Source organism: Oncorhynchus keta, chromosome 4 (assembly GCF_023373465.1).
Source record: "Oncorhynchus keta strain PuntledgeMale-10-30-2019 chromosome 4, Oket_V2, whole genome shotgun sequence".
NCBI classification, from domain to species: domain Eukaryota; kingdom Metazoa; phylum Chordata; class Actinopteri; order Salmoniformes; family Salmonidae; genus Oncorhynchus; species Oncorhynchus keta.
In genome coordinates, this window is record NC_068424.1 from 9,037,968 (window position 1) to 9,061,265 (window position 23,298).

Consider the following 23,298-nt stretch of genomic DNA (forward strand, 5'->3'; position numbering starts at 1 on the left):
TCTTTACCATGACACAACAGTCTGCAGTCGAGGGGTTTCTTTACCATGGTACAACAGTCTGAAGTCAAGAGGGTTTCTTTACCATGACACAACAGTCTGAAGTCGAGGGTTTCTTTACCATGACACAACAGTCTGAAGTCGAGGGGTTTCTTTACCATGACACAACAGTCTGAAGTCGAGGGGTTTCTTTACAATGACACAACAGTCTGGAGTCAAGAGGGTTTCTTTACCATGGTACAACAGTCTGAAGTCGAGGGGTTTCTTTACCATGGTACAACAGTCTGAACTCGAGGGGTTTCTTTACCATGACACAACAGTCTGAAGTCGAGGGGTTTCTTTACCATGACACAACAGTCTGAAGTCGAGGGGTTTCTTTACCATGACACAACAGTCTGAAGTCGAGGGGTTTCTTTACCATGACACAACAGTCTGCAGTCGAGGGGTTTCTTTACCATGGTACAACAGTCTGAAGTCGAGGGGTTTCTTTACCATGGTACAACAGTCTGAACTCGAGGGGTTTCTTTACCATGACACAACAGTCTGAAGTCAAGAGGGGTTTCTTTACCATGACACAACAGTCTGAAGTCGAGGGGTTTCTTTACCATGACACAACAGTCTAAAGTCAAGAGGGGTTTCTTTACAATGGTACAACAGTCTGAAGTCGAGGGGTTTCTTTACCATGGTACAACAGTCTGAAGTCGAGGGGTTTCTTTACCATGACACAACAGTCTGAAGTCGAGGGGTTTCTTTACCATGACACAACAGTCTGAAGTCGAGGGGTTTCTTTACCATGACACAACAGTCTGAAGTCGAGGGGTTTCTTTACCATGACACAACAGTCTGCAGTCGAGGGGTTTCTTTACCATGGTACAACAGTCTGAAGTCGAGGGGTTTCTTTACCATGGTACAACAGTCTGAACTCAAGGGGTTTCTTTACCATGACACAACAGTCTGAAGTCAAGAGGGGTTTCTTTACCATGACACAACAGTCTGAAGTCGAGGGGTTTCTTTACCATGACACAACAGTCTGAAGTCAAGAGGGTTTCTTTACCATGGTACAACAGTCTGAAGTCGAGGGTTTCTTTAGCATGGTACAACAGTCTGAAGTCGAGGGGTTTCTTTACCATGACACAACAGTCTGAAGTCGAGGGGTTTCTTTACCATGGTACAACAGTCTGAAGTCGAGGGGTTTCTTTACCATGACACAACAGTCTGAAGTCGAGGGGTTTCTTTACCATGACACAACAGTCTGAAGTCGAGGGGTTTCTTTACCATGACACAACAGTCTGAAGTCGAGGGGTTTCTTTACCATGGCACAACAGTCTGAAGTCGAGGGGTTTCTTTACCATGGTACAACAGTCTGAAGTCAAGAGGGGTTTCTTTACCATGACACAACAGTCTGAAGTCGAGGGGTTTCTTTACCATGACACAACAGTCTGAAGTCGAGGGGTTTCTTTACCATGAAACAACAGTCTGAAGTCGAGGGGTTTCTTTACCATGACACAACAGCAGACCACCATAGTCCCTGTGCCCAAGAAGACAAAGGCAACCTGCCTAAATGACTAGAGATCCATAGCACTCACGTCCGTAGGTATGAAGTGCTTTGAAAGCCTGGTAACGACTCACATCAACACCATTATCCCAGAAACCCTAGACCCACTCCAATTTGCATACCGCCCAAACAGATCCACAGATGATGCAATCTCTATTGCGCTCCACACTGCCCTTTCCCACCTGGACAAATGAACACCTATGTGAGAATGCTGTTCATTGACTACAGCTCAGCGTTCAACACCATAGTACCCTCAAAGCTCATCACCAAGCTAAGGACCCTGGGACTAAACACCTCCCTCTGAAACTGGATCCTGGATTTCCTGACAGGCCACCCCCAGGTGGTGAGGGTAGGTAGCAACACATCTGCCACGCTGATCCTCGACACTGGAGCTCCCCAGGGGTGCGTGCTCAGTCCCCTCCCTTTTCACCCACGACTGCATGGCCAAGCACGACTCCAACACCATCATTAAGTTTATAGATGACAACAGTGGTAGGCCTGATCACTGACAACGACGAGACAGCTTATAGGGAGGAGGTCAGAGACCTGGCCGGGTGGTGCCAGAATAACAACCTATCCCTCAACGTAACCAAGACTAAGGAGATGATTGTGGACTACAGGAAAAGGAGCACCAAGCACGTCCCCATTCTCATTGACAGGGCTGTAGTGGAGCAGGTTGAGAGCTTCAAGTTCCTTGGTGTCCACATCAGAAACAAACTAGATTGGTCCAAACACACCAAGACAGTTGTGAAGAGGGCACGACAAAGCCTAGTCCCCCTCAGGAAACTAAAAAGATTTGGCATGGGTCCTGAGATCCTCAAAAGGTTCTACAGTTGCAACATTGAGAGCATCCTGGCCGGTTGTATCACAGCCTGGTACAGAAATTGCTCAGCCTATGACCGCAAGGCACTTCAGAGGGTAGTGCATATGGCCCAGTACATCACTGGGGCCAAGCTTCCTGCCATCCAGAACCTCTATACCGACTCCTGAACAGGTCATCAAATGGCTACCCGGACTATTTGCATTGTGTGCCCCCCCAACCCCTCTTTTCATGTACATACTACCTAAATTGGCCCGACCAACCAGTGCTCCTGCACATTGGCTAACCGGGCTATCTGCATCGTGTCCCTCCACCCACCAACCCTTTACGCTTCTGCTACTCTCTGTTCATCATATATGCAACAGTCACTTTAACCATATCTGCTACTCTGTTCATCATACATGCTAGTCAGGGGTTTAACCATATCTACTACTCTGTTCATCATATATGCATAGTCACTTTAACCATATCTACTACTCTCTGTTCATCATATGCATAGTCACTTTAACCATATCTACTACTCTCTGTTCATCATATATGCATAGTCACTTTAACCATATCTACTACTCTCTCTCTGTTCATCATATATGCATAGTCACTTTAACCATATCTACTACTCTCTGTTCATCATATATGCATAGTCACTTTAACCATATCTACTACTCTCTGTTCATCATATATGCATAGTCACTTTAACCATATCTACTACTCTCTGTTCATCATATATGCATAGTCACTTTAACCATATCTACTACTCTCTGTTCATCATATATGCATAGTCACTTTAACCATATCTACTACTCTCTGTTCATCATATATGCATAGTCACTTTAACCATATCTACTACTCTCTGTTCATCATATATGCATAGTCACTTTAACCATACCTACTACTCTCTGTTCATCATATATGCATAGTCACTTTAACCATATCTACTACTCTCTGTTCATCATATATGCATAGTCACTTTAACCATATCTACTACTCTCTGTTCATCATATATGCATAGTCACTTTAACCATATCTACTACTCTCTGTTCATCATATATGCATAGTCACTTTAACCAGTTCATCACATATGCATAGTCACTTTAACCATATCTACTACTCTCTGTTCATCATCTAGCTGCATAGTCACTTTAACCTATCCCTCAACTACTGATCTGTTCATCATAATGCATAGACTTTAACAGTACTACTCCTGTTCATCATATATGCATAGTCACTTTAACCATACCTAGCTTCATCATATATGCATAGTCACTTTAACCATATCTACTACTCTCTGTTCATCATATATGCAAGTCACTTTGAAGGATATCTACTATTTTTATCAGGATATGCATAGACTTTAACCATATCTACTACTCTCTGTTCATCATTATGCATAGTCATTTAACCATCCTACTACTCTCTGTTCATCAGAAATGCATAGTCCTTTAACCATAACTACACTTCAAGACATATATGCATAGTCACTTTAACCATACCTACTACTCTCTGTTCATCATATATGCATAGTCATTTAACCATATCTACTACTCTCTGTCATCATATATGCATCTTTAACCATATCTACTACCTTCCTCTGTTCATCATGCATAGTCACTTTAACCATACCTACTACTCTCTGTTCATCAGTATGCATAGTCCCTTTAATCATACCTACTACTCTCTGTTCATCATATATCATAGTCACTTTAACTCATACCTGTTACTCTCTGTTCATCATATATGCATAGTCACTTTAACCATACCTACTACTCTCTGTTCATCATATATGCATAGTCACTTTAACCATATCTACTACTCTCTGTTCATCATATATGCATAGTCACTTTAACCATATCTACTACTCTCTGTTCATCATATATGCATAGTCACTTTAACCATACCTACTACTCTCTGTTCATCATATATGCATAGTCACTTTAACCATACCTACTACTCTCTGTTCATCATATATGCATAGTCACTTTAACCATATCTACTACTCTCTGTTCATCATATATGCATAGTCACTTTAACCATATCTACTACTCTCTGTTCATCATATATGCATAGTCACTTTAACCATATCTACTACTCTCTGTTCATCATATATGCATAGTCACTTTAACCATATCTACTACTCTCTGTTCATCATATATGCATAGTCACTTTAACCATATCTACTACTCTCTGTTCATCATATATGCATAGTCACTTTAACCATATCTACTACTCTCTGTTCATCATATATGCATAGTCACTTTAACCATATCTACTACTCTCTGTTCATCATATATGCATAGTCACTTTAACCATATCTACTACTCTCTGTTCATCATATATGCATAGTCACTTTAACCATATCTACTACTCTCTGTTCATCATATATGCATAGTCACTTTAACCATATCTACTACTCTCTGTTCATCATATATGCATAGTCACTTTAACCATATCTACTACTCTCTGTTCATCATATATGCATAGTCACTTTAACCATATCTACTACTCTCTGTTCATCATATATGCATAGTCACTTTAACCATACCTACATGTACATACTACCTCATTAAGCCTGACTAACAGGTGTCTGTATGTAGCCTTGCTACTCTTTTTTCAAATGTATTTTTACTGTTGTTTTATTTCTTTACTCACACACACACACACACACACACACACACACACACACACACACTTTTTTTCACACTATTAGAGCCTGTAAGCATTTCACTGTAAGGTCTTGTATTTGGTGCACGTGACAAATAAACTTGATTTGATTTGACAGGGGGCGCTGTGTTGAAGATACCTCGTCTCCATCTTGTTTCTCCCCAACCCCTGGGACTGACAGGGGGCGCTGTGTTGAAGATACCTAGTCTCCATCTTGTTTCTCCCCAACCACTGGGACTGACAGGGGCGCTGTGTTGAAGATACCTCGTCTCCATCTTGTTTCTCCCCAACCCCTGGGACTGACAGGGGCGCTGTGTTGAAGATACCTCGTCTCCATCTTGTTTCTCCCCAACCCCTGGGACTGACAGGGGCGCTGTGTTGAAGATACCTCGTCTCCATCTTGTTTCTCCCCAACCCCTGGGACTGACAGGGGCGCTGTGTTGAAGATACCTCGTCTCCATCTTGTTTCTCCCCAACCCCTGGGACTGACAGGGGCGCTGTGTTGAAGATACCTCGTCTCCATCTTGTTTCTCCCCAACCCCTGGGACTGACAGGGGCGCTGTGTTGAAGATACCTCGTCTCCATCTTGTTTCTCCCCAACCCCTGGGACTGACAGGGGACGCTGTGTTGAAGATACCTCGTCTCCATCTTGTTTCTCCCCAACCCCTGGGACTGACAGGGGCGCTGTGTTGAAGATACCTCGTCTCCATCTTGTTTCTCCCCAACCCCTGGGACTGACAGGGGCGCTGTGTTGAAGATACCTAGTCTCCATCTTGTTTCTCCCCAACCCTGGGACTGACAGGGGCGCTGTGTTGAAGATACCTAGTCTCCATCTTGTTTCTCCCCAACCCCTGGGACTGACAGGGGCGCTGTGTTGAAGATACCTCGTCTCCATCTTGTTTCTCCCCAACCCCTGGGACTGACTGTGTTGAAGATACCTACTGACAGGGGGCGCTGTGTTGAAGATACCTCGTCTCCATCTTGTTTCTCCCCAACCACTGGGACTGACAGGGGGCGCTGTGTTGAAGATACCTAGTCTCCATCTTGTTTCTCCCCAACCCCTGGGACTGACAGGGGCGCTGTGTTGAAGATACCTCGTCTCCATCTTGTTTCTCCCCAACCCCTGGGACTGACAGGGGCGCTGTGTTGAAGATACCTCGTCTCCATCTTGTTTCTCCCCAACCCCTGGGACTGACAGGGGCGCTGTGTTGAAGATACCTCGTCTCCATCTTGTTTCTCCCCAACCCTGGGACTGACAGGGGGCGCTGTGTTGAAGATACCTCGTCTCCATCTTGTTTCTCCCCAACCCCTGGGACTGACAGGGGGCGCTGTGTTGAAGATACCTCGTCTCCATCTTGTTTCTCCCCAACCCCTGGGACTGACAGGGGGCGCTGTGTTGAAGATACCTCGTCTCCATCTTGTTTCTCCCCAACCCCTGGGACTGACAGGGGGCGCTGTGTTGAAGATACCTAGTCTCCATCTTGTTTCTCCCCAACCCCTGGGACTGACAGGGGCGCTGTGTTGAAGATACCTCGTCTCCATCTTGTTTCTCCCCAACCCCTGGGACTGACAGGGGGCGCTGTGTTGAAGATACCTCGTCTCCATCTTGTTTCTCCCCAACCCCTGGGACTGACAGGGGGCGCTGTGTTGAAGATACCTCGTCTCCATCTTGTTTCTCCCCAACCACTGGGACTGACAGGGGGCGCTGTGTTGAAGATACCTAGTCTCCATCTTGTTTCTCCCCAACCCCTGGGACTGACAGGGGGCGCTGTGTTGAAGATACCTCGTCTCCATCTTGTTTCTCCCCAACCCCTGGGACTGACAGGGGGCGCTGTGTTGAAGATACCTCGTCTCCATCTTGTTTCTCCCCAACCCCTGGGACTGACAGGGGGCGCTGTGTTGAAGATACCTCGTCTCCATCTTGTTTCTCCCCAACCCCTGGGACTGACAGGAGGCGCTGTGTTGAAGATACCTCGTCTCCATCTTGTTTCTCCCCAACCCCTGGGACTGACAGGGGCGCTGTGTTGAAGATACCTAGTCTCCATCTTGTTTCTCCCCAACCCCTGGGACTGACAGGGGCGCTGTGTTGAAGATACCTCGTCTCCATCTTGTTTCTCCCCAACCACTGGGACTGACAGGGGCGCTGTGTTGAAGATACCTCGTCTCCATCTTGTTTCTCCCCAACCCCTGGGACTGACAGGGGCGCTGTGTTGAAGATACCTAGTCTCCATCTTGTTTCTCCCCAACCCCTGGGACTGACAGGGGCGCTGTGTTGAAGATACCTCGTCTCCATCTTGTTTCTCCCCAACCCCTGGGACTGACAGGGGGCGCTGTGTTGAAGATACCTAGTCTCCATCTTGTTTCTCCCCAACCCCTGGGACTGACAGGGGCGCTGTGTTGAAGATACCTCGTCTCCATCTTGTTTCTCCCCAACCCCTGGGACTGACAGGGGCGCTGTGTTGAAGATACCTAGTCTCCATCTTGTTTCTCCCCAACCCCTGGGACTGACAGGGGCGCTGTGTTGAAGATACCTAGTCTCCATCTTGTTTCTCCCCAACCACTGGGACTGACAGGGGGCGCTGTGTTGAAGATACCTAGTCTCCATCTTGTTTCTCCCCAACCACTGGGACTGACAGGGGGCGCTGTGTTGAAGATACCTAGTCTCCATCTTGTTTCTCCCCAACCCTGGGACTGACAGGGGCGCTGTGTTGAAGATACCTCGTCTCCATCTTGTTTCTCCCCAACCCTGGGACTGACAGGGGCGCTGTGTTGAAGATACCTCGTCTCCATCTTGTTTCTCCCCAACCCCTGGGACTGACAGGGGCGCTGTGTTGAAGATACCTAGTCTCCATCTTGTTTCTCCCCAACCACTGGGACTGACAGGGGGCGCTGTGTTGAAGATACCTCGTCTCCATCTTGTTTCTCCCCAACCCTGGGACTGACAGGGGGCGCTGTGTTGAAGATACCTCGTCTCCATCTTGTTTCTCCCCAACCCCTGGGACTGACAGGGGGCGCTGTGTTGAAGATACCTCGTCTCCATCTTGTTTCTCCCCAACCCCTGGGACTGACAGGGGGCGCTGTGTTGAAGATACCTCGTCTCCATCTTGTTTCTCCCCAACCCCTGGGACTGACAGGGGGCGCTGTGTTGAAGATACCTCGTCTCCATCTTGTTTCTCCCCAACCCCTGGGACTGACAGGGGGCGCTGTGTTGAAGATACCTAGTCTCCATCTTGTTTCTCCCCAACCCCTGGGACTGACAGGGGGCGCTGTGTTGAAGATACCTAGTCTCCATCTTGTTTCTCCCCAACCCCTGGGACTGACAGGGGGCGCTGTGTTGAAGATACCTAGTCTCCATCTTGTTTCTCCCCAACCCCTGGGACTGACAGGGGCGCTGTGTTGAAGATACCTAGTCTCCATCTTGTTTCTCCCCAACCCTGGGACTGACAGGGGCGCTGTGTTGAAGATACCTAGTCTCCATCTTGTTTCTCCCCAACCCTGGGACTGACAGGGGGGACGCTGTGTTGAAGATACCTCGTCTCCATCTTGTTTCTCCCCAACCCCTGGGACTGACAGGGGCGCTGTGTTGAAGATACCTAGTCTCCATCTTGTTTCTCCCCAACCCCTGGGACTGACAGGGGCGCTGTGTTGAAGATACCTCGTCTCCATCTTGTTTCTCCCCAACCCTGGGACTGACAGGGGGCGCTGTGTTGAAGATACCTAGTCTCCATCTTGTTTCTCCCCAACCCCTGGGACTGACAGGGGGCGCTGTGTTGAAGATACCTCGTCTCCATCTTGTTTCTCCCCAACCACTGGGACTGACAGGGGCGCTGTGTTGAAGATACCTAGTCTCCATCTTGTTTCTCCCCAACCCTGGGACTGACAGGGGCGCTGTGTTGAAGATACCTCGTCTCCATCTTGTTTCTCCCCAACCACTGGGACTGACAGGGGCGCTGTGTTGAAGATACCTCGTCTCCATCTTGTTTCTCCCCAACCCCTGGGACTGACAGGGGCGCTGTGTTGAAGATACCTAGTCTCCATCTTGTTTCTCCCCAACCCCTGGGACTGACAGGGGCGCTGTGTTGAAGATACCTAGTCTCCATCTTGTTTCTCCCCAACCGCTGGGACTGACAGGGGGCGCTGTGTTGAAGATACCTAGTCTCCATCTTGTTTCTCCCCAACCCCTGGGACTGACAGGGGCGCTGTGTTGAAGATACCTAGTCTCCATCTTGTTTCTCCCCAACCACTGGGACTGACAGGGGGCGCTGTGTTGAAGATACCTAGTCTCCATCTTGTTTCTCCCCAACCCCTGGGACTGACAGGGGGCGCTGTGTTGAAGATACCTAGTCTCCATCTTGTTTCTCCCCAACCACTGGGACTGACAGGGGGCGCTGTGTTGAAGATACCTAGTCTCCATCTTGTTTCTCCCCAACCACTGGGACTGACAGGGGGCGCTGTGTTGAAGATACCTAGTCTCCATCTTGTTTCTCCCCAACCACTGGGACTGACAGGGGGCGCTGTGTTGAAGATACCTAGTCTCCATCTTGTTTCTCCCCAACCACTGGGACTGACAGGGGGCGCTGTGTTGAAGATACCTAGTCTCCATCTTGTTTCTCCCCAACCCTGGGACTGACAGGGGCGCTGTGTTGAAGATACCTAGTCTCCATCTTGTTTCTCCCCAACCCCTGGGACTGACAGGGGCGCTGTGTTGAAGATACCTAGTCTCCATCTTGTTTCTCCCCAACCCCTGGGACTGACAGGGGGCGCTGTGTTGAAGATACCTCGTCTCCATCTTGTTTCTCCCCAACCCCTGGGACTGACAGGGGCGCTGTGTTGAAGATACCTCGTCTCCATCTTGTTTCTCCCCAACCCCTGGGACTGACAGGGGCGCTGTGTTGAAGATACCTCGTCTCCATCTTGTTTCTCCCCCAACCCCTGGGACTGACAGGGGCGCTGTGTTGAAGATACCTCGTCTCCATCTTGTTTCTCCCCAACCCCTGGGACTGACAGGGGCGCTGTGTTGAAGATACCTAGTCTCCATCTTGTTTCTCCCCAACCCCTGGGACTGACAGGGGCGCTGTGTTGAAGATACCTAGTCTCCATCTTGTTTCTCCCCAACCACTGGGACTGACAGGGGGCGCTGTGTTGAAGATACCTAGTCTCCATCTTGTTTCTCCCCAACCCTGGGACTGACAGGGGCGCTGTGTTGAAGATACCTCGTCTCCATCTTGTTTCTCCCCAACCACTGGGACTGACAGGGGCGCTGTGTTGAAGATACCTCGTCTCCATCTTGTTTCTCCCCAACCCCTGGGACTGACAGGGGCGCTGTGTTGAAGATACCTCGTCTCCATCTTGTTTCTCCCCAACCCCTGGGACTGACAGGGGGCGCTGTGTTGAAGATACCTCGTCTCCATCTTGTTTCTCCCCAACCCCTGGGACTGACAGGGGGCGCTGTGTTGAAGATACCTAGTCTCCATCTTGTTTCTCCCCAACCACTGGGACTGACAGGGGGCGCTGTGTTGAAGATACCTCGTCTCCATCTTGTTTCTCCCCAACCACTGGGACTGACAGGGGGCGCTGTGTTGAAGATACCTAGTCTCCATCTTGTTTCTCCCCAACCCCTGGGACTGACAGGGGGCGCTGTGTTGAAGATACCTAGTCTCCATCTTGTTTCTCCCCAACCACTGGGACTGACAGGGGGCGCTGTGTTGAAGATACCTCGTCTCCATCTTGTTTCTCCCCAACCCCTGGGACTGACAGGGGGCGCTGTGTTGAAGATACCTAGTCTCCATCTTGTTTCTCCCCAACCACTGGGACTGACAGGGGGCGCTGTGTTGAAGATACCTAGTCTCCATCTTGTTTCTCCCCAACCCCTGGGACTGACAGGGGCGCTGTGTTGAAGATACCTAGTCTCCATCTTGTTTCTCCCCAACCACTGGGACTGACAGGGGCGCTGTGTTGAAGATACCTCGTCTCCATCTTGTTTCTCCCCAACCACTGGGACTGACAGGGGGCGCTGTGTTGAAGATACCTAGTCTCCATCTTGTTTCTCCCCAACCCCTGGGACTGACAGGGGCGCTGTGTTGAAGATACCTAGTCTCCATCTTGTTTCTCCCCAACCCTGGGACTGACAGGGGCGCTGTGTTGAAGATACCTAGTCTCCATCTTGTTTCTCCCCAACCACTGGGACTGACAGGGGGCGCTGTGTTGAAGATACCTAGTCTCCATCTTGTTTCTCCCCAACCACTGGGACTGACAGGGGGCGCTGTGTTGAAGATACCTAGTCTCCATCTTGTTTCTCCCCAACCACTGGGACTGACAGGGGGCGCTGTGTTGAAGATACCTAGTCTCCATCTTGTTTCTCCCCAACCCCTGGGACTGACAGGGGGCGCTGTGTTGAAGATACCTAGTCTCCATCTTGTTTCTCCCCAACCTCTGGGACTGACAGGGGGCGCTGTGTTGAAGATACCTCGTCTCCATCTTGTTTCTCCCCAACCCCTGGGACTGACAGGGGCGCTGTGTTGAAGATACCTCGTCTCCATCTTGTTTCTCCCCAACCACTGGGACTGACAGGGGGCGCTGTGTTGAAGATACCTCGTCTCCATCTTGTTTCTCCCCAACCCCTGGGACTGACAGGGGCTGTGTTGAAGATACCTAGTCTCCATCTTGTTTCTCCCCAACCCCTGGGACTGACAGGGGGCGCTGTGTTGAAGATACCTCGTCTCCATCTTGTTTCTCCCCAACCCCTGGGACTGACAGGGGCGCTGTGTTGAAGATACCTCGTCTCCATCTTGTTTCTCCCCAACCACTGGGACTGACAGGGGCGCTGTGTTGAAGATACCTCGTCTCCATCTTGTTTCTCCCCAACCCTGGGACTGACAGGGGCGCTGTGTTGAAGATACCTCGTCTCCATCTTGTTTCTCCCCAACCCCTGGGACTGACAGGGGGCGCTGTGTTGAAGATACCTCGTCTCCATCTTGTTTCTCCCCAACCCTGGGACTGACAGGGGCGCTGTGTTGAAGATACCTCGTCTCCATCTTGTTTCTCCCCAACCCCTGGGACTGACAGGGGGCGCTGTGTTGAAGATACTGTGACAGGGGGCGCTGTGTTGAAGATACCTCGTCTCCATCTTGTTTCTCCCCAACCACTGGGACTGACAGGGGTGCTGTGTTGAAGATACCTCGTCTCCATCTTGTTTCTCCCCAACCCCTGGGACTGACAGGGGCGCTGTGTTGAAGATACCTCGTCTCCATCTTGTTTCTCCCCATCCACTGGGACTGACAGGGGCGCTGTGTTGAAGATACCTCGTCTCCATCTTGTTTCTCCCCATCCACTGGGACTGACAGGGGGCGCTGTGTTGAAGATACCTCGTCTCCATCTTGTTTCTCCCCAACCCCTGGGACTGACAGGGGGCGCTGTGTTGAAGATACCTCGTCTCCATCTTGTTTCTCCCCAACCCCTGGGACTGACAGGGGGCGCTGTGTTGAAGATACCTCGTCTCCATCTTGTTTCTCCCCAACCCCTGGGACTGACAGGGGGCGCTGTGTTGAAGATACCTCGTCTCCATCTTGTTTCTCCCCAACCCCTGGGACTGACAGGGGCTGCTGTGTTGAAGATACCTCGTCTCCATCTTGTTTCTCCCCAACCCCTGGGACTGACAGGGGGCGCTGTGTTGAAGATACCTCGTCTCCATCTTGTTTCTCCCCATCCACTGGGACTGACAGGGGGCGCTGTGTTGAAGATACCTCGTCTCCATCTTGTTTCTCCCCATCCACTGGGACTGACAGGGGGCGCTGTGTTGAAGATACCTCGTCTCCATCTTGTTTCTCCCCAACCCCTGGGACTGACAGGGGGCGCTGTGTTGAAGATACCTCGTCTCCATCTTGTTTCTCCCCAACCCCTGGGACTGACAGGGGGTGCTGTGTTGAAGATACCTCGTCTCCATCTTGTTTCTCCCCATCCACTGGGACTGACAGGGGGCGCTGTGTTGAAGATACCTCGTCTCCATCTTGTTTCTCCCCATCCACTGGGACTGACAGGGGGCGCTGTGTTGAAGATACCTCGTCTCCATCTTGTTTCTCCCCATCCACTGGGACTGACAGGGGGCGCTGTGTTGAAGATACCTCGTCTCCATCTTGTTTCTCCCCATCCACTGGGACTGACAGGGGGCGCTGTGTTGAAGATACCTCGTCTCCATCTTGTTTCTCCCCATCCCTGGGACTGACAGGGGCGCTGTGTTGAAGATACCTCGTCTCCATCTTGTTTCTCCCCAACCCCTGGGACTGACAGGGGGCGCTGTGTTGAAGATACCTCGTCTCCATCTTGTTTCTCCCCAACCCCTGGGACTGACAGGGGTGCTGTGTTGAAGATACCTCGTCTCCATCTTGTTTCTCCCCAACCCCTGGGACTGACAGGGGGCGCTGTGTTGAAGATACCTCGTCTCCATCTTGTTTCTCCCCATCCACTGGGACTGACAGGGGCGCTGTGTTGAAGATACCTAGTCTCCATCTTGTTTCTCCCCAACCCCTGGGACTGACAGGGGCGCTGTGTTGAAGATACCTCGTCTCCATCTTGTTTCTCCCCAACCCACTGGGACTGACAGGGGGCGCTGTGTTGAAGATACCTCGTCTCCATCTTGTTTCTCCCCATCCACTGGGACTGACAGGGGCGCTGTGTTGAAGATACCTCGTCTCCATCTTGTTTCTCCCCAACCCCTGGGACTGACAGGGGGCGCTGTGTTGAAGATACCTCGTCTCCATCTTGTTTCTCCCCATCCACTGGGACTGACAAGGGGCGCTGTGTTGAAGATACCTCGTCTCCATCTTGTTTCTCCCCATCCACTGGGACTGACAGGGGGCGCTGTGTTGAAGATACCTCGTCTCCATCTTGTTTCTCCCCAACCCCTGGGACTGACAGGGGGCGCTGTGTTGAAGATACCTCGTCTCCATCTTGTTTCTCCCCATCCACTGGGACTGACAAGGGGCGCTGTGTTGAAGATACCTAGTCTCCATCTTGTTTCTCCCCAACCCCTGGGACTGATAGGGGGCGCTATGTTGAAGATACCTCGTCTCCATCTTGGTTCTACCCTACCGTTGTAAAAAAATAGTTTGGAAGATAAATAAATGCATTTTTTAATGTCTACATTCGAGTTGCCACATATATTCTATTCCAGACAGCTTAATGCATACTTTTATAAATGATTTGATGAGTTAAACATAAAACATTTTAAATGACTACAACAACAAAATAAATTAAATGCATGTAAGTTTCTGCTTGAAACATTTTACTGAAATACTGTGGAATTCCATTCATTCCTGTGGAGGATTTCTCCTTCTGGGGAGTACCAATATGGCCGACCGGTGGATTCAAGTCAAAGCTCCTAAACAGCAATCCAGGGTTTACACATCATTGGGCAGACCACTATCTGTGCGCGTACCTACTTGACTCGCACTCTTGCGAAGAACAGTCAGAGACAGACGGGATCACAGCCATTCCTCAGATAGAGGCAGAGCTCAGTAGTCTTTCTGAACGACAGGGCAATAAAATAACCTGGACAAATCCGTACTAGTATATCGTTGTTATACACTTCTACTTGACCTCTACAACCTGTTTTAGGACAGACGCCTCCGCCTGTCACCCACGCCTCCTCCTACCGCTGGGAGCCCGCCCACACCTCCTGGCCTCCCTCCACCTGGGTCCTGGAACTCTGCCGACCGAATCCAGCTGCAGGCGAAGGAAGCACCACTATTCTATTCCTCGTTCCAACGGCAACCGATACACAACCGGCAGGCGCGCGAGACGTATGAAAAGGCAAATCCGAACGTGTGGTCATTCATCTCTAATTCTAGACTACCCTATATCTATAAACGAAATTATCAACATTTTTAGAAGACTAAAAGGTTTTCAATTACAGAAAGCAGAACAGAAGCGGTAGTTAATGTTTTGGAGCTTCGCATCATCTCGGTGTTTTCTCCAGCTGCGCTCAACTCGAACACCCGTTCAGTTTCGTTCCATCCAGAATTCTGTCCACTGAATGAAGAATCTTTGCCACCCTGCGGTTTTGCTGGTCTAAAGTTCTGACGGACGGTTCTGACTTTGGAGGCGTATTCTAATAGACTGGACGGAGAAACTTCAGTCGTTCTAACATATCGAGTGGACGATATTATTTGTTTGCCCTCAACACCGAAACGCATGGTGGGAGTTTCTGCCTCTTTTCAGTGTAAGTGCCATTTTTTTTCCATTCATTCACTCTCTTCTTAGCTTGTCTTTTATTACGCTGTGTGTATGTGTTTGTGGAGAGAAGTCACTAGATCATCTGTTGAGACTTGCTGTATCCCTGTTCCGTTACAGCCGTGGTGAATTGTATCGGATGCAACAATGTGCTTGCTAAAGCAGTCAATGTCTCTTTATGAAAATACTTATTAAAAATATTTTCTTAATATGAGTAATATATTATTTGAAAATAATATATGATCAAGCCTATGGAATTGCGGTTTATATTCACGCGCAACCGGGTAGGTTATTATGGGAACGAACGGCGCGTAAAATAGGCTACGGGAATATATTACAAAACAGAAATATAATAATCTAACATTGATTTAATCTACAAGTTATAATATTCTAGTTTTCATTTGACATGGTTATTAGATCTAGAGACAGAATCATAGAATATCATCCAAAACCTTGAAATTAAATAATTGTCTATGTCTCATGGTTCTTTCCGCGCGTAATGGGATCATAAATTTTTTTTTTTTGGTACCTTGACACCAGGCTGCATTTTCGTCGTCTAATGTTAGCGTCTATACTTACATGAACATGATTTGAATGGAAATGTTATCTACTGTTTAATGGTCCTATTCGTTCAGCCAGAGTCAAATTGCCTAGACTATATATCAGTGTAGCCTGTATAGATATAATTGAGATAATTAATAGTTAAATAGTGCTTCATATTTGTCTTACGGAGATAGCCTGTTTTAATTTAATTCACTTTGTTCAGCTACAATTTTAATTCATCCAAATACAGTACAAGTCAAAAGTTTGGACACCTACTCATTCCAGGGGTTTTCTTAATTTTTTTTACTATTTTCTACATTGTAGAATAATAGTGAAGACGTCAAAACTATGAAATAACACATATGGAATCATGTAGTAACCAAAAAGTATGATGGGGTCTAGTCTGCTGGGGTGATGGGGTCTAGTCTGCTGGGGTGATGGGGTCTAGGCTTCTGGGGTGATGGGGTCTAGTCTGCTGGGGTGATGGGGTCTAGTCTGCTGGGTTGATGGGTCTAGTCTGCTGGGGTGATGGGGTCTAGTCTGCTGGGGTGATGGGGTCTAGTCTGCTGGGGTGATGGGGTCTAGTCTGCTGGGGTGACGGGGTCTAGTCTGCTGGGTTGATGGGTCTAGTCTGCTGGGGTGATGGGGTCTAGTCTGCTGGGTTGATGTGGTCTAGTCTGCTGGGGTGACGGGGTCTAGTCTGCTGGGTTGATGTGGTCTAGTCTGCTGGGGTGACGGGGTCTAGTCTGCTGGGGTGATGGGGTCTAGTCTGCTGGGGTGATGGGGTCTAGTCTGCTGGGGTGATGGGGTCTAGTCTGCTGGGTTGATGTGGTCTAGTCTGGGGGTGACTAGTCTGCTGGGTTGATGTGGTCTAGTCTGCTGGGGTGATGGGGTCTAGTCTGCTGGGGTGACGGGGTCTAGTCTGGGGTCTGCTGGGGTGAGGGGTCTAGTCTGCTGGGGTGACGGGGTGATGGGGTCTAGTCTGCTGGGGTGAGTCTGCTGGGGTGATGGGGTCTAGTCTGCTGGGGTGATGGGGTCTAGTCTGCTGGGGTGATGGGGTCTTTTAGGGTGATGGGGTCTAGTCTGCTGGGGTGATGGGGTCTAGTCTGCTGGGGTGATGGGGTCTAGTCTGCTGGGGTGATGGGGTCTAGTCTGCTGGGGTGATGGGGTCTAGTCTGCTGGGGTGATGGGGTCTAGTCTGCTGGGGTGATGGGGTCTAGTCTGCTGGGGTGATGGGGTCTAGTCTGCTGGGGTGACTCTAGTCTTTTAGGGTGATGGGGTCTAGTCTGCTGGGGTGATGGGGTCTAGTCTGCTGGGGTGATGGGGTCTAGTCTGCTGGGGTGATCTAGGATGGGGTGATGGGGTCTAGGCTTCTGGGGTGATGGGGTCTAGTATGATGGGGTCTGGCTGGGGTGATGGGGTCTAGTCTGCCGCGGTGATGGGGTCTAGGCTTCTGGGGTGATGGGGTCTAGTCTGCTGGGGTGATGGGGTCTAGTCTGCTGGGGTGATGGGGTCTGCTGCTGGGTGATGGGGTCTAGTCTGCTGGGGTGATGGGGTCTAGTCTGCCGGGTGATGGTCTGGTGATGGGGTCTAGTCTGCTGGGGTGATGGGGTCTAGTCTGCTGGGGTGATGGGGTCTAGTCTGCTGGGGTGACGGGGTCTAGTCTGCTGGGGTGATGGGGTCTAGTCTTTTGGGGTGATGGGGTCTAGTCTGCTGGGGTGATGGGGTCTAGTCTGCTGGGGTGATGGGGTCTAGTCTGCTGGGGTGATGGGGTCTAGTCTGCTGGGGTGATGGGGTCTAGTCTGCTGGGGTGATGGGGTCTAGTGCTGGGGTGATGGGGTCTAGTCTGCTGGGGTGATGGGGTCTAGTCTGCTGGTGTGATGGGGTCTATGGGGTGATGGGGTCTAGTCTGCTGGGGTGATGGGGTCTAGTCTGCTGGTGTGATGATTCTGGGGGTGATGGTGTCTAGTCTGCTGGGGTGATGGGGTCTAGTCTGCTGGGGTGATGGGGTCTAGTCTGCTGGGGTGATGGGGTCTAGTCTGCTGGGGTGATGAGGTCTAGTCTGCTGGTGTGATGGGGTCTATTCTGCTGGGGTGATGGGGTCTAGTCTGCTGTGGTGATGGGGTCTCATCTTCTGGGGTGATGGGGTCTAGTCTGCTGGGTTGATGGGGTCTAGTCTGATGGTGTCTAGTCTGCTGGGGTGGTGAGGACTTGGCTAAGCAAGAGAAAGATAGAGAGTGAGAGAAAATGAGATCAAGAGTGAGAGAGCGAGAGAGAAACACAGAGAGAAAGAAACAGAGAGAGAGGCCGATAACTGCTAATTATCAAAATCCTTAAAAGAGCCTTTAAATTCTACAACCACCTAAAAGGAAGCTATTCCCAAACCTCCCACAACAAAGCCATCACCTCCAGAGAGATGAACCTGGAGAAGAGTCACCTTAGGAAGCTGGTCCTGGGGCTCTGTTCACAAACACACCCTACAGAGCCCCAGGACAGCAGCACAATTGGACCCAACTAAATCATGAGAAAACAAAAAGATAATTACTTGACATATTGGAATGAATTGACAAAAAAACAGAGCAAACTAGAATGCTATTTGGCCCTAAACAGAGAGTACACAGTGGCAGAATAACTGTCCACTGTGACTGACCCAAACTTAAGGAAAGCTTTGACTATGTACAGACTCAGTGAGCATAGCCTTGCTATTGTTAAAGGCCGCCATAGGCAGACATGGCTCTCAAGAGAAGACAGGCTATGTGCTCACTGCCCACAAAATGAGGTGGAAACTGAGCTGCACTTCCTAACCTCCTGCTCAATGTATGACCATATTAGAGAGACATATTTCCCTCATTACACAGACCCACAAAGAGTTTGAATACTGGTAGAATAATTACAGTGTATCTTTTACGTGATGAAGTGCAGATTGTTCTGTTGTTGGACCAGAACCAGGTGTGTTATCAGGGTCCTACTCACTTGAATTAAATATGTGTTCCAAATGGCCCCCTATTCCCTGTATGGGCCAATACTTCTGACCAGAGCCATATTGGGCCCTGATGAAAAATAGTGCACTGAATAGGGTGCCTTTTGGGATGCAAAGAATGTTGACACCTTATTTAAACCAGCCAGGTTCACTGTCACCTTATCAGTCCTCTGGATTATTTTATATCTGGATAATTTTATATCTTCAGTGTCAACATTTTATTTGGAAATATGTCGCATTAAATGTACAAATATTGCTCTACGTTTCCTGAATCTAATGCCAACTTTCCTGACATTCATTTCCAAGATACTATTTTATCTTCAGAGTCAAAATGTTTTGTGAAAATATGTAATATTTTAAACGTTCTTCAACTTCGGCCATACATTTGCAAGATAATGTATGGGTGCCATAATGTATGGGTGCCATAATGTATGGTACCCAGCAGGTCTTTATGGCACCCAGCAGGTCTTTATGACACCCAGCAGGTCTTTATGACACCCAGCAGGTCTTTATGATACCCAGCCGGGTCTTTATGGCACCCAGCAGGTCTTTATGGCACCCAGCGGGTCTTTATGGCACCCAGCAGGTCTTTATGACACCCAGCAGGTCTTTATGACACCCAGCAGGTCTTTATGGCACCCAGCAGGTCTTTATGGCACCCAGCAGGTCTTTATGGCACCCAGCGGGTCTTTATGGCACCCAGCAGGTCTTTATGACACCCAGCAGGTCTTTATGACACCCAGCAGGTCTTTATGATACCCAACAGGTCTTTATGGCACCCAGCAGGTCTTTATGGCACCCAGCAGGTCTTTATGATACCCAGCAGGTCTTTATGGTACCCAGCAGGTCTTTATGGTACCCAGCAGGTCTTTATGGTACCCAGCAGGTCTTTATGATACCCAGCAGGTCTTTATGGCACCCAGCAGGTCTTTATGGCACCCAGAAGGTCTTTATGGCACCCAGCGGGTCTTTATGACACCCAGCAGGTCTTTATGACACCCAGCAGGTCTTTATGACACCCATCAGGTCTTTATGGCACCCAGCAGGTCTTTATGACACCCAGCAGGTCTTTATGACACCCAGCAGGTCTTTATGACACCCAGCAGGTCTTTATGACACCCAGCAGGTCTTTATGACACCCAGCAGGTCTTTATGGCACCCAGCAGGTCTTTATGACACCCAGCAGGTCTTTATGGCACCCAGCAGGTCTTTATGATACCCAGCAGGTCTTTATGATACCCAGCAGGTCTTTATGATACCCAGCAGGTCTTTATGGCACCCAGCAGGTCTTTATGACACCCAGCAGGTCTTTATGACACCCAGCAGGTCTTTATGATACCCAGCAGGTCTTTATGGCACCCAGCAGGTCTTTATGGCACCCAGCAGGTCTTTATGGCACCCAGCGGGTCTTTATGGCACCCAGCAGGTCTTTATGACACCCAGCAGGTCTTTATGACACCCAGCAGGTCTTTATGGCACCCAGCAGGTCTTTATGGCACCCAGCAGGTCTTTATGGCACCCAGCGGGTCTTTATGGCACCCAGCAGGTCTTTATGACACCCAGCAGGTCTTTATGGCACCCAGCAGGTCTTTATGATACCCAGCAGGTCTTTATGGCACCCAGCAGGTCTTTATGGCACCCAGCAGGTCTTTATGATACCCAGCAGGTCTTTATGGTACCCAGCAGGTCTTTATGGTACCCAGCAGGTCTTTATGGTACCCAGCAGGTCTTTATGGCACCCAGCAGGTCTTTATGGCACCCAGCAGGTCTTTATGACACCCAGCAGGTCTTTATGACACCCAGCAGGTCTTTATGACACCCATCAGGTCTTTATGACACCCAGCAGGTCTTTATGACACCCATCAGGTCTTTATGACACCCATCAGGTCTTTATGACACCCAGCAGGTCTTTATGATACCCAGCAGGTCTTTATGGCACCCAGCAGGTCTTTATGGCACCCAGCAGGTCTTTATGACACCCAGCAGGTCTTTATGGCACCCAGCAGGTCTTTATGATACCCAGCAGGTCTTTATGATACCCAGCAGGTCTTTATGATACCCAGCAGGTCTTTATGGCACCCAGCAGGTCTTTATGACACCCAGCAGGTCTTTATGACACCCAGCAGGTCTTTATGATACCCAGCAGGTCTTTATGGCACCCAGCAGGTCTTTATGGCACCCAGCAGGTCTTTATGGCACCCAGCAGGTCTTTATGGCACCCAGCAGGTCTTTATGACACCCAGCAGGTCTTTATGACACCCAGCAGGTCTTTATGGCACCCAGCAGGTCTTTATGGCACCCAGCAGGTCTTTATGGCACCCAGCAGGTCTTTATGACACCCAGCAGGTCTTTATGACACCCAGCAGGTCTTTATGATACCCAGCAGGTCTTTATGGCACCCAACAGGTCTTTATGGCACCCAGCAGGTCTTTATGGCACCCAGCAGGTCTTTATGGTACCCAGCAGGTCTTTATGGTACCCTGCAGGTCTTTATGGCACCCAGAAGGTCTTTATGGCACCCAGCGGTCTTTATGACACCCAGCAGGTCTTTATGGTGGTCCTGTAGCTCAGTTGGTAGAGCATGGCGCTTGTAACGCCAGGGTAGTGGGTTCGATCCCAGGAGGTCCACCCATACGTAGAATGTATGCACACATGACTGTAAGTCGCTTTGGATAAAAGCGTCTGCTAAATGGCATATATTATTTATGACACCCATCAGGTCTTTATGACACCCATCAGGTCTTTATGACACCCATCAGGTCTTTATGACACCCATCAGGTCTTTATGACACCCATCAGGTCTATATGACACCCATCAGGTCTTTATGACACCCATCAGGTCTTTATGACACCCATCAGGTCTTTATGACACCCATCAGGTCTTTATGACACCCATCAGGTCTATATGACACCCAGCAGGTCTTTATGATACCCAGTAGGTCTTTATGGCACCCAGCGGGTCTTTATGATACCCAGCAGGTCTTTATGGCACCCAGCAGATCTTTATGGCACCCAGCAGGTCTTTATGATACCCAGCAGTTCTTTATGGCACCCAGCAGGTCTTTTTGGTACCAAGTAGGTCTTTATGACACCCAGCAGGTCTTTATGACACCCAGCAGGTCTTTATGACACCCAGCAGGTCTTTATGACACCCATCAGGTCTTTAAGATCCAGCTGACCTACCCAGTAGGTCTTTATGATACCCAGCAGGTCTTTATGGCACCCAGCAGGTCTTTATGGCACCCAGCAGGTCTTTATGATACCCAGCAGGTCTTTATGGTACCCAGCAGGTCTTTATGGTACCCAGCAGGTCTTTATGGTACCCAGCAGGTCTTTATGGTACCCAACAGGTCTTGATGGCACCCAGCAGGTACCCAGCAGGTCTTTATGGCACCCAGCAGGTCTTTATGGCACCCAGCGGGTCTTTATGACACCCAGCAGGTCTTTATGACACCCAGCAGGTACCCAGCAGGTCTTTATGGCACCCAGCGGGTCTTTATGATACCCAGTAGGTCTTTATGATACCCAGCAGGTCTTTATGGCGCCCAGCAGGTCTATATGATACCCAGCAGGTCTTTATGGCACCCAGCAGGTATTTATGGCACCCAGTAGGTCTTTATGACACACAGCAGGTCTTTATGACACCCAGCAGGTCTTTATGACACCCAGCAGGTCTTTATGACACGCATCAGGTCTTTATGACTCCCAGCAGGTCTTTATGACTCCCAGCAGGTCTTTATGACACCCATCGGGTCTTTATGACACCCATCAGGTCTTTATGACACCCATCAGGTCTTTATGATACCCAGCAGGTCTTTATGATACCCAGCAGGTCTTTATGACACCCATCGGGTCTTTATGACACCCATCAGGTCTTTATGACACCCATCAGGTCTTTATGACACCCAGCAGGTACCCAGCAGGTCTTTATGGCACCCAGCAGGTCTTTATGATACCCATCAGGTCTTTATGACACCCATCAGGTCTTTATGACACCCATCAGATCTTTATGACACCCATCAGGTCTTTATAACACCCAGCAGGTACCCAGCAGGTCTTTATGGCACCCAGCAGTTCTTTATGACACCCAGCAGGTCTTTATGATAACCAGCGGGTCTTTATGACACCCAGCAGGTCTTTATGGCACCCATCAGGTCTTTATGGCACCCAGCAGGTCTTTATGATACCCAGCAGGTCTTTATGGCACCCAGTAGGTCTTTATGGTACCCAGCAGGTCTTTATGGCACCCAGCAGGTCTTTATGACACCCAGCAGGTCTTTGTGGTACCCAGCAGGTATTTATGGCACCCAGCAGGTATTTATGGCACCCAGCAGGTATTTATGGCACCCAGCAGGTATTTATGGCACCCAGCAGGTCTTTATGGCACCCAGCAGGTATTTATGGTACCCAGCAGGTATCTATGGCACCCAGCAGGTCTTTATGACACCCAGCAGGTACCCAGCAGGTCTTTATGGCACCCAGCAGGTCATTATGGCACCCAGCAGGTCTTTATGGCAC

General features: G+C 49.5%; 1 protein-coding gene and 1 long non-coding RNA gene across 6 annotated transcripts in view; one reads left to right on the forward strand and one right to left on the reverse strand.

Annotated features, from left to right (window-relative positions):
- The window catches only part of LOC118372902 (netrin-G1-like), an 808,457-nt gene that overhangs the window by 372,001 nt on the left and 413,158 nt on the right, over positions 1-23,298 (forward strand). The window lies entirely within an intron of this gene.
- On the reverse strand, positions 6,573-15,241 carry LOC127916709 (uncharacterized). Of its 2 annotated transcripts, none has more exons than XR_008095614.1 (6): positions 14,464-15,241; positions 13,902-14,113; positions 9,120-9,182; positions 8,186-8,311; positions 6,940-7,002; positions 6,573-6,813 (listed from the first exon to the last, which is right to left on the reverse strand). It is a non-coding gene; the product is annotated as an uncharacterized LOC127916709 (long non-coding RNA). The 2 variants fall into 2 exon arrangements; XR_008095613.1 differs by having other exon boundaries at positions 8,186-8,374.